At 39.1% G+C, this 10633-nt stretch overlaps 1 long non-coding RNA gene across 1 annotated transcript; it reads right to left on the reverse strand.

Moving 5' to 3' along the window:
- Positions 1–1446: 1446 nt before the first annotated feature.
- Positions 1447–3873, reverse strand: LOC143127988 (uncharacterized). Its single transcript, XR_012987765.1, has 3 exons — positions 3777–3873; positions 3342–3380; positions 1447–1899 (listed from the first exon to the last, which is right to left on the reverse strand). It is a non-coding gene; the product is annotated as an uncharacterized LOC143127988 (long non-coding RNA).
- Between the last annotated feature and the right edge of the window lie 6760 nt (positions 3874–10633).

Genomic DNA, 10633 nt, shown 5'->3' on the forward strand with positions numbered 1-10633 from the left:
CAGTCCCTGCTTTGCAAAGTGCCGTCGAAAACGGTAGACATTCTTTTTTTTACTTTTCACTGAACAGAGCTGGGGGGGCCAGCAGGGTGGCCAAGCTTTGACAAGTGGTGGCCGTGGACCCTCTGGCCACCACGTAGCTCCGCCCCTGAGTGTGGCATTGCATGTCTCTGCACCGGGGACCCCAACAGATATTCTGTTACGATTGTGGACTTTTTTCCTCTAGCTACCTCTAGAGGTCGCAAAAAATCTAGTTATTCCCTTTGCTGTGGTTTTTCCTACCTAATTAACCTGTTAACTGACCCACCTGTTCTCTGTTTATCAGCCATGTGACTTGTTTAGCCAATTCCCTCACAGTATTTAAGCTGTTTTTTTCACATTGTCTTTGTTGAGTCTTCTCTTACGTGAGTAACTTTGTAGTTTTGTCTGCTGAGACCTGTATTCTGACTGCTTTGCCTGTTTTTTGACCCTGGACTGTTGCTACTTTGTTGTTTTTCCTTTGGATTACCCTGTGGATTTGTTGGCCTTTCCTGGATTGCTCTTGTTGCTAACTGCCTGTCCTTTTGACCCTGACTTCGGATTACCCTTTGGATTGTTCTGCCTGAATTCTCTGCCTCGTTGGAGGAATTAAGAACTGACATTTTTGTTTTGGAATTGTGTACACTATCTTCTGTGCTTTTTGGCACTATACCTGTTTTGTAGAATAAACTCTTTAACTATACTTTCTGCTGCTTCGCAATTGAGTCACACTCAGTTCCTGGTAGTTCAGGGGATTGTTCCAGGGCTACCACACCGGAGACCCAGGTTCAAGACCCGAGTGTAACAGAAGACTCAACCATGACCGACTCAGTGGAAACATCAGCAAGTGCACCTACTACTATTAATGTGGCCGCTTCTGAATTTGAAAAGATAATGGCAGCTCTCAATAGTTTCGGTGCTACTATGGATACTCATGGGCAGGTGCTTACTCGTCAGCAACAGACTCTAGCCTACCATGACCATCTTCTTCAGCAGCTCGTTCAGTCAGTGCAGAATTCTGGACCCAGAAACCCTCCAGACACAGGTGGGCAGCCCTTACCCTTTGTTCCTCCGGACCCGCTTCAACCCGTATCACCGCCACCTCCACATCATGGCACTGAGCCACATTAGTAGCAGGGCAAGACCTGCACAGAAAGAAGTAATCAGTTAGTTATCTTATTGATGGAAATCAAAAAAAATACATCAGGATGAAATAGGGGACAAGCTTCGATGCAGAGGACATTGACCACATAATGTCAATCAAAGTATTGAAGGGTGACAAGCACTGGAGGTAGACAGCTAGGTGTACTTGAGATTATGCCATAATTATGGATTATGGATTAAGTCTTAGGCCTGCTATGCTTATCTAAAGTAGTAAAACTATAGCACATTACATTTTTCCAACTGTGCAGAACACATATTTTTAACAATTAAAGTTGGCAGCTAAATAGTCCATGAATCCAGAACTAGTGAGAACATAAATCCTGTGTCAAACCCTGAGGGGCCCTATCTCGGTAATCTAAAACGCATTGTCACCCGCGAATAGCTTAGGGGTTTGTTCACTCCACATTGGGGGTGGTTTTCTCATCAAATGCAACAAGGCGGTTCTTATGTTTCTTAATCAGTCATTTCTATCAGAAAGACTCAGGGAAGTATAATGAAAGTTAACACATGTTTTAATCCATCAAAGGATACACAAAATACATAAGTAACAATAATATAGTCTTTGGCGTAGGCCTCGTCCTCGGTCCAGGTCACTGAATGTGCAGACTCTTGAAGATCCTGCCGGAATGCGACGGCAGGTGGCGGAGCCTACCCCCCGGACGTCTGGACAAGGCCAAACTGGTGGTGGTTAGGGAGGGAGGGAACATCGAAAATCAGCACCTGAAAGCAACAGGCAGGTGCAAAGTAATGTCATTATAAAGACTGATGGAGACAGGTGATTGGACGGAAGTAATGAATGATGAGTGACCAATTAAGTCTTCCTGACAGAACTAACGCTTACGCTTCCATGGGTGTGTTTTGGGCGCAACTTCAAACAGAGCATCGGTATTTTGATAGTCAGCGAGGAATCTGCTTGCACACAATACCGTATGGAACAGGCATTCCCCTACTAAAATCTAGCAGAGTATAGCCTATACGCATCTGCACTCATCTACTATTTGAACTCATTGGCAAAGTGAAACTAACTTTACCGTTGTGTCATTTACCCCAATAATATTCAAATGACTGAATAAAAAACCTAAGGACATTTATCCTGCAGAGGAGTTGCTGCTTACATCTTGTGACAGTGTGTCTTCAGCTGTGCTTAACATGCGCCTTTCACTATAGACAAGGTTTTTCTTGGTCAGTGGCGTAATGCTTTTTAGATAGTGTAAAATAGCGATTTTTTGATAATGCGCCAAGACCACACCTAAGGCCATTAATTGCCATACCCCTGAATGCATTGCTCAATAAAAAAGACGGGCAGGGCGAAAAACTTGAGTGTACAATAGGAATATGCTTTGCGTCATGATGAGAATACGCTTTTGACCATCATAATAGTGCCTGAGGTCATCTTCAAATTTTACTCTCTGTGCTTACAACTGTGTATACAAAGTGTAACGATCCTGTGTTCCCTGTCCCTCCTTTGTTTACCTCCTGTGCCATGTGCTCCTGTGTTTACTTCCTGTCCCTGTGTTTTAGTTCCTGTCAGCCATGTGCTCCTTTGTTTGTCTTGCCATGTCTCAGTTCCCTGTGTCTCCGCCCCTCACCTGTTCCTCATTATTAGTCTGCTAGTTTAATTATGATTTCCAGCCCTGTGTTCACCTGTCTCTTGTTTCTTGTCCACTTGTGCCTTGTTAGCCTTGTTTAACCCCTGTGTATTTAAACCCTCTGTCTCCCCTCAGTCCCCTGTCGGTCATTGTTGTTGTTTCGTGGTTGTAGTGTGCATTCGCATTAAAGATTCCTGTTCTCAAGTTTAAGTGTGCCTCGTTCTCGACTTGCCCTGCGCCTCGGTCCAGCTCTCCATACTGCAACCCTGACACAAAGGTGCAAAACGCACCTAGTGGTTGGTCCAGATTGTAGGAATGCCCTAACAGCTGCCAACTATGTAAACAAAGTGTTTTGGGAGGTTGCCAATGCTAATTTACCAGAGATAAGTTCAATGTCTTTAACGGTCACACAGAGAAAAGTAACAAAAGGAAAGTCTTTTCTATTCCTGCCTTCAGGCAATATTAACACATTATTATTATTATTATTATTAACAAAATTTTTCTATACCATAGTTTCATGGATCAGATAGATTAAGTTAATGAATTAAAAAGTGGTCAAGAAATATCACTGACCTATGGACAGCATATAGATAGCCATGTGTATCAGTTTGTCTGAAATTAGAAAGATATGGTTACAATACACCACAATGTATACAATACCAACATTACCAATTAAGACACCAGCACCACAAGCACCAAAATATTACTGTGTGTGTATGTGTGTGTGTCTGTATAAAAACATTTCTACAAACTCAAATTGATCATTAAATAAATCAATACAGTACATTCATTACAAATAAGTTACCAGAAATAAAATAGTGTTACGAGTAAACCATTTGGGTGAAAGTTTACCAACTTGAGTAATTGAGTATTTATTTTCCATGCCAAATAACTTTATCTAAAAATAAAAATTTGACCATTCAAAAGTAATGTAAAGTTGTATGTCTTATGTCTTATAAAACATTTAGTATGTCTCTCAAACATTTAAAATGACAACCAAGAGCCTACCTGTAAAGTTTAGTCCTTGGTGAAAAATCCTTTATGTCAATAGGCCACTGAGTATAATGTGCCACTGTTATCCTCTCTGAGTGTCCTAGTTGTCTGAGTGAGGAGGTGAGGATACTGGCCATTTAATGCTCCATCTCATACGAAAAGATGCTCCCTGCCCATCATTCCTGTTCGTCAGACAAAACAAAACAAAAGAAAACAAACAAACATAAAAAACTCTGTTGTAATGGAATCTGGGAAACCTATAAATAATTACCCTCTAAATACCTAGAAAGAGGCTTGGCTATTGTCTACTATAAGACGTCACACCCCAGCCTCTGTACATTGTCATAGACTCAGTGATTGTGGACACTTAGTTCCTTATCTCTCACAGGTTACTCCCCTGAGATTCTCTGTGGCACGGTGCTCCATCCATACCATTCAAGTATAGTCATTCCCTCTCATTCTTTTGGGTCAAGTCAGCATAGTTGAATATTGAGAGCCCCCCAAGTATATTATGATTATGGTCTTTGTAAACATTTAATGAATAGTGATATTCACTGCACCCAGGAGTATTATACAAAGACTAACCAGTTTAGCTTTCCCTTGGTTCATGGTTGAAATTAGCCTCACCTCTTATACATAATTTGTAAATGTGTAAAGAGATCATATGCAGCACATTTTTGCATCCCCTGTTTGAAGTGAAATTGTGATTATTTTTAAGTTGTAACAGTTCTATGCTGGAAATATAAATTCATAAATATTTTGTGAGTTCTAATAAAAATTATTTGTAACTCCTTTAGTAGTACGGAGCCCAGGAAGTGGCATTGCAATATATATCTGTGTATCTAGAGAATTTTTGTAAATTGTGGTCTCATTTTATTTCTTTTTTATTTCTATATTGTCTGCACAATTTAGTATATTGTGTGCTCATTTTACTAAACTGTGTGAGCACCTTTTACTAATAATGCACTCATTTTACTAAATATTGAACGCGCCTACTGAAATTTCTTAAATACTTTGTGGAAAAGCCTTTATTTACAGCTTACAGCTTCCAAAAAATCATTAATAATCGCAAATAACTGAGAGTTACAGAAAAAAGTATGATTTTGGGGTCTGACCCCTGACCTAAACTCCGCAGAAATACAGTGGGGTGATATGGGGTATATATATATATATATATATATATATATATACACACACACACACACACACACACACACACACTGAATGGCTTAGAAACAATTAATAATTTAGCAACAAATTGTTTTCAAATGGTGTACTAATCATTCTTAAATTATATAAACTAATAGTTTATTTCATAGTTTATATAGCATTTCTTAATAATTTGGTTCATGATTTATGCCTTTAATGCAACAGGATAGTGGAGAATGACAGGAAGTGAGTGGGAGAGAGTCAGGGTGGGATCCGGAAAGGACCACGGGGCGGGAATCGAACCCGGGTCGCCGGCGTACGGTGTGCCCCAGCCAGTTGCGCATTTGTTACTTATTAGTTAATGGTTTGTTCATCATTAGTCATTTATACATAATTTATCATCAGTAAAGCATTTGTTCACACAGTTATAAATGGTTTGTTCATAGTAAATAAGCCTATCTAAAAACATGTTTAAGTACATGATTTACTTAATAAATAATGAAACAACGACTTATACATGAAATCATTTTCCCATTATAAAGGAGTTGCAAACTATTACAAAATGCTTTGTTCATTATTTGTAACGCATTTCACCTATGTTAATTCTCATAAATAAAGTATTTGTACACACAGTATAAATGGTTTGTTCATAGTAAATAAGCCTATATCTAAAATATGTTTATAAATTACTGTTAATACTTAATAAATGATGCAAAAATATTTTGTTGATGAAGTAATATTTCCATTATTTAAAGGTGCTCTAAGCGATGCTGGGTAACGTCACTTCTGTTGAATTTCAAACAAAACAGAGAGCAAGTTACTTCCTCCTCCTCCCTCCCGTGCTGCTCCCATGCAATTGAAACTCTCCTAAACGCACATCTCATCTGTGATTTGCTGGAACAGTTTGTTATGTTTTATGGGCTAGGTTTGGCCAGGTTGTTTTTGGAGCCTGGGCTGTCCACAGAGATCACATTTTTTTTACACTGTATTTTACACTGTACAGACAGCTAGCGGTTGGTTAGGTGATGTTTGCAGTAAGTGACATAAAATATTTTAGCCTTAAAAGCCTTTAAAAATGCATGGCATTGCTTAGAGCACCTTTAACAGTTGTTACATACACATGCACTAATGATTAGTTAGGGTGAGGATACATATTTTATAAACCACTTCCTAATAGTATAATTCATAATTAACTCAGCAGTTACAAGTGGTTAGTTAATGATATTTTGTGAGCTCATCTAAAGTGAGGACGTTGTATGCCTTGCAACACATTTACTAATGAGTTATAATGTTTACATTTGCATCAAATTAACTCTTAAAGAGTGGATGGAACTTAACACTCCAAATTTGACATCAGTGGTTTTAATTATGTAACATAATATAAGTACATATAAATAAATATGGCTACAACCGTGAAATAAACATAGTAGCCTAAAAATTACATGTCAAATGTCAAATGTGTACAGTTACATTTTGTCATAGAAAGTAAGAAACATTTGTAAGTATATCCGGGATCAAGTATTGTTCCTGGAATGCTACTGGTAAGTAAAGCATAATCATTTAGGCTTCCCACTTGTCCAATCGGCGCCAAAATGCAACCATTATTGACGGAAGTAATAATAATGATTATTGTTAATTATTTATTACTGAAAACTGTAACATTACAGTTGTCATGCCAATGGCTACAACTCATAGCAATACATCTCTTGTGACAGATTATGTTATGTCAGCTTTTCTATTAAGGTTCTATTAAAAACGTATCAGAGAAACCATGGATCAGATATTGTTAGCATTTGTAAAAAAAAAGAGACACAAATCATGAAATGATTGCTTGTTCTTGTCTATATAAGGACAGCCATCTGAAACAACAAAAGAGAGACAAAAGTACTATTTACATATGTCCTATTGTGAATGCTTACGGAATGGAAATCCAACAAGATTAACAAGATACTTACTAAGGTGTGTGAGTTGACGTGCAGCATTCCTATTACAGCACTATACCTGAAAAGCGTGAAGCATAGCTCAGTATCTCCTTTACAGGCACTTATCGGAATATCAAGTCCTGTGCTTCGTTTCCAACCCGTTTCATACTACATCACCACCTAACATACTATGCGTATTGTTCTTTTTGATTTAGAATAGAATAGATTTATTTCCTTTTTTACTGTTGACAGTAGGCCCATCATGCCATAAATGGCATGTGTGAAGTGAAGAGGTTTCAAAACATAGCTACAATATATTAAAACAAGAGAAAGTTGGCTACAATATTATATATAGTATTTAACATAATCTGGAATAAAATTGCCTTGACTAAATCTGATACCAAGTCGGTCTACTCATTGCTCTGCTTTCCACTCACCTGATGCTGATGAATTGTTCTCACATTCTATTTTTCCAGTGAACCAAGCAGAGCCTTTCCCGCACCTTTGTAATCTAAGGATGTCTTCACCAACAGATATGTTCCACCACCTCCTTTTCTTGCTCTCCGGTAAGTGTCTAAATCCTGTTAATTGAAACTTATTTTGTTACAATTTGTAACAGTATAATGACACCTAATCCTATACACCAGAGGTCGTCAAATGGCGGACCGCTGTCCGAGTCCGGACCCTGACGTGATCCTATCCGGACCATAATAATTTAGATTTGGGTAAGGCTATTTGCACCCCTGGTACAATTAGCAGTGTATACTATTCATACCCTGGTGCAATTAGCAGTGTATGCTATTCGTACCCTGGTGCAATTAGAAGTAAATTCTATTCTTACCCTGGTGCACACAGCAATGTGTCCTATTAGTACCCCGTCTGGTACAAATATCAGTGTATGCTATTTGCACCCCTGTGCATTTATTCTGGCATATTGATCACACAATGTAATAATAATTTAAAAAAAAACAAGCAACCTGTTTTTTTGTTGTTACGTAACAGGGTGTGAATAGCTCAGCTGTGTAATAGACACTCTGAATAAGGTATGCTGTTTGCATTAATGTATAGTTAGAAGTGGATGCTATTCGTACCCTGGAGTATATAGTAATGTATGCTATTTACACCCTGGTGCATGAACTAGCTAATTGTTGCAATCAAAACTTCCGTTTGAGAACCGATTTCTTGTTCAAATTGCGCGCCTTCTCTCCAGAGACTTTGGTACACATGCACACTCACTCTGCCAAAAAATCATCACACAGAATTCGAACTCCAGTCTCCCACATGCTAAACCATGTCTGTGACCACTGCACTATCTTCTTCCACAACTAGATGGTGTTTGCAGGTAAACTTATAGTTTATAGGCCTGAATGTCATATTCACAAAATTGTTGTTGACTAACAGACTGACTTGTATGTGGTTGTATGTGTTCACTAAACCAAGATTATGAAAATAAAACTCAACTTCAATCTAAAACTTAATCTGAACAGATATTAGTGGCGAAACCTTTCAGAATTCTTCACTTTCTGCTGACGAAAAAACGAATGTCCGCCATGTTTTTTGTGCACGTGAGCAACATCTTTTTGTTGTTATGTCACAGGGTGTGAATAGCTCAGCTGTGTGGCCAAGGCTATTCGTACCAGGGGTGTAAATAGACACTCCGTTTAGATTTTCACGGACGATTTCAAAGCTGCGCTAAATGTTTCGTAGGTTAGGATAACAGCATTTAGGCCTACTTCAGTAGCTTCAGGAACCATCATTTCGCTTGCTGCTATTCAGCCAGTGAAATCTGTGTATTCTGATAAAGTCGAGTCAGTGAGTAGGCCTAGGCCTAAAGTTAATATGTTGAAGAGACTCACTTATAGCCTGACAGGGAAAACGAGCGAGGAGAGGAGACGGGACGAGAAACAATCAGATGGATATGTAAGTTAGCGATAAGTAAGGGGAGAAAGCTAGACAGCGAGAACAGAGCTTTATATAACGATCGTGGGCAATTACCACGCAAAACTGTCACGTCCATAAGTAAGGGATAACGGACGCCGAGGTGTCCTGTTATACGGAATTAATGGACGAGGGCGAGGGGCAAAGAACTCCCCGACACACATGATGGTAATAGCCTCTATATGCACTTTTTCTTTTTTAATTGAAGCACTAAGGAAGCACTTTAAGAACTTTTAAAACTTTTATAACTACTACTATGTGATGAATGAGGATATGTGGTGTGTATTGTGTGATTGTCCAGTGTGCCTGTGAAATATGTGTTGGTTGATTGTATAGTATGCGTGCTGGTTATGTTGTTGATTGTGTCCGTTGTCCCTTGAATATTGAATAAGCTACTGTAATGTACCCTTTTAAATTGTCCCTTGGGGACAAATAAAGTGCTTTGAATTGAATTTGAATTGAATTGAATCAAAAGAATAATTGTTTTGATCTTTTTTAACATTTGTATGAAAAATGGCATGTCCAAAATTAATCATACCCTTTTTAAATAATCAATGGAAACATCTTTATTTGCTATCAAAGCTCTCAAAATGGTTCTTATATTACCTACCAAGCCTCTCCATGTCTCCACAATGATTGTAGACCGCACCTTTTTAGCAGCAATCTGGGCCTTGTGCCAACTTTTTTGACCGATTGAGGTCTGGACTCTGGCTGGGCCACTCTACAATTTTGACATTGATCTTTGTTAACCATTTCTTGCCTTATTTGGCTGTATGTTTTGGACCATTGTATGGTTTAATGGTCTAATGATGCCTATTGGGGCAGTTCTCTTGGCACACTGCCTGATCTTTCCTCCAGAGTCTCAGTGTAGCCTATTTTTCATACCAATCTCAGGCCATGTCGCTGGGTAAAAAACAAATCCAGCAAAAGCTAAATTCTTTGTTCAGGTGTGCCTGATTACCAAGTGGTCCATTTTGAGGGAGTGAAAATTTCAACCACCAAAACACCATCCACATTGTGGAGAATACCCATAGGGAATCCAAAAATGACAACTTTTTCATGTACAATCTGTATAGTGCTTTACATTCTCAGATTAATTTTATTATGTCTCAATTAAATTTGATCCAAAATGCTCCCCCTCCCCCTCCTCCGCTTTTGGTGATACCCTGACTTCTGGCTGCTGGCTGCAGTGTAGCTGCAGCACAATACGTAGATGCCTCATATTGGGTACTGAAACATTCACAAGAATACATAGAAATTGAATCTTCATGTTGTATTATCCAATATTAGTTGTACAGATGTATAGTCTCTTATACACACTTATTGAACCAACAAAGTAAATGCAAAAATAGAGACTTTTTTGTAATTATTCCATATTGTGTAGTCAGTCTATATCAGAACACCTGACATACAATCTAAATAGTCCACAAGAAACCTCAAAGTGTTACCTTTCATTTGAGACCAGGATTATGCTTCTACACAAACGGCTCCCACACACAGCTGCGTGCTTCGCGTTGCTGGAGACGCATCCCATTCACTTTACATGGGCTCACGTGATCCGTTGCCGAACTGAATTGTGGGTCCGTCGCGTCGCGTTTCTCCCGCCGCTCGCGTTGAGGAGTTCAGCTGTTGCTGCACCGACAGACGGCACCGGCCAATCAAGCCAATCTACGGACGGCACCAACCAATCACATTACGGTTTTACTTCAAGTCATTTGCATAGCTACCGTCGGGAACACCCACTGGCATGCATTGACGGAACGCAGCTGTGTGTGGGAGCCGAAAGGGGTTCATGTGCAGTAAGCATTTGATTGTCAGTATGCATTTTGGATAACAAAAAGTCCTATGGGGAGTATCCATAGG

This window comes from Alosa pseudoharengus, unplaced genomic scaffold, assembly GCF_046254945.1.
Source record: "Alosa pseudoharengus isolate Yale_2024_CS ecotype anadromous, Long Island Sound unplaced genomic scaffold, YU_APseudo_1.1 YU_APseudo_1.1_scf_17, whole genome shotgun sequence".
Lineage (NCBI taxonomy): Eukaryota > Metazoa > Chordata > Actinopteri > Clupeiformes > Clupeidae > Alosa > Alosa pseudoharengus.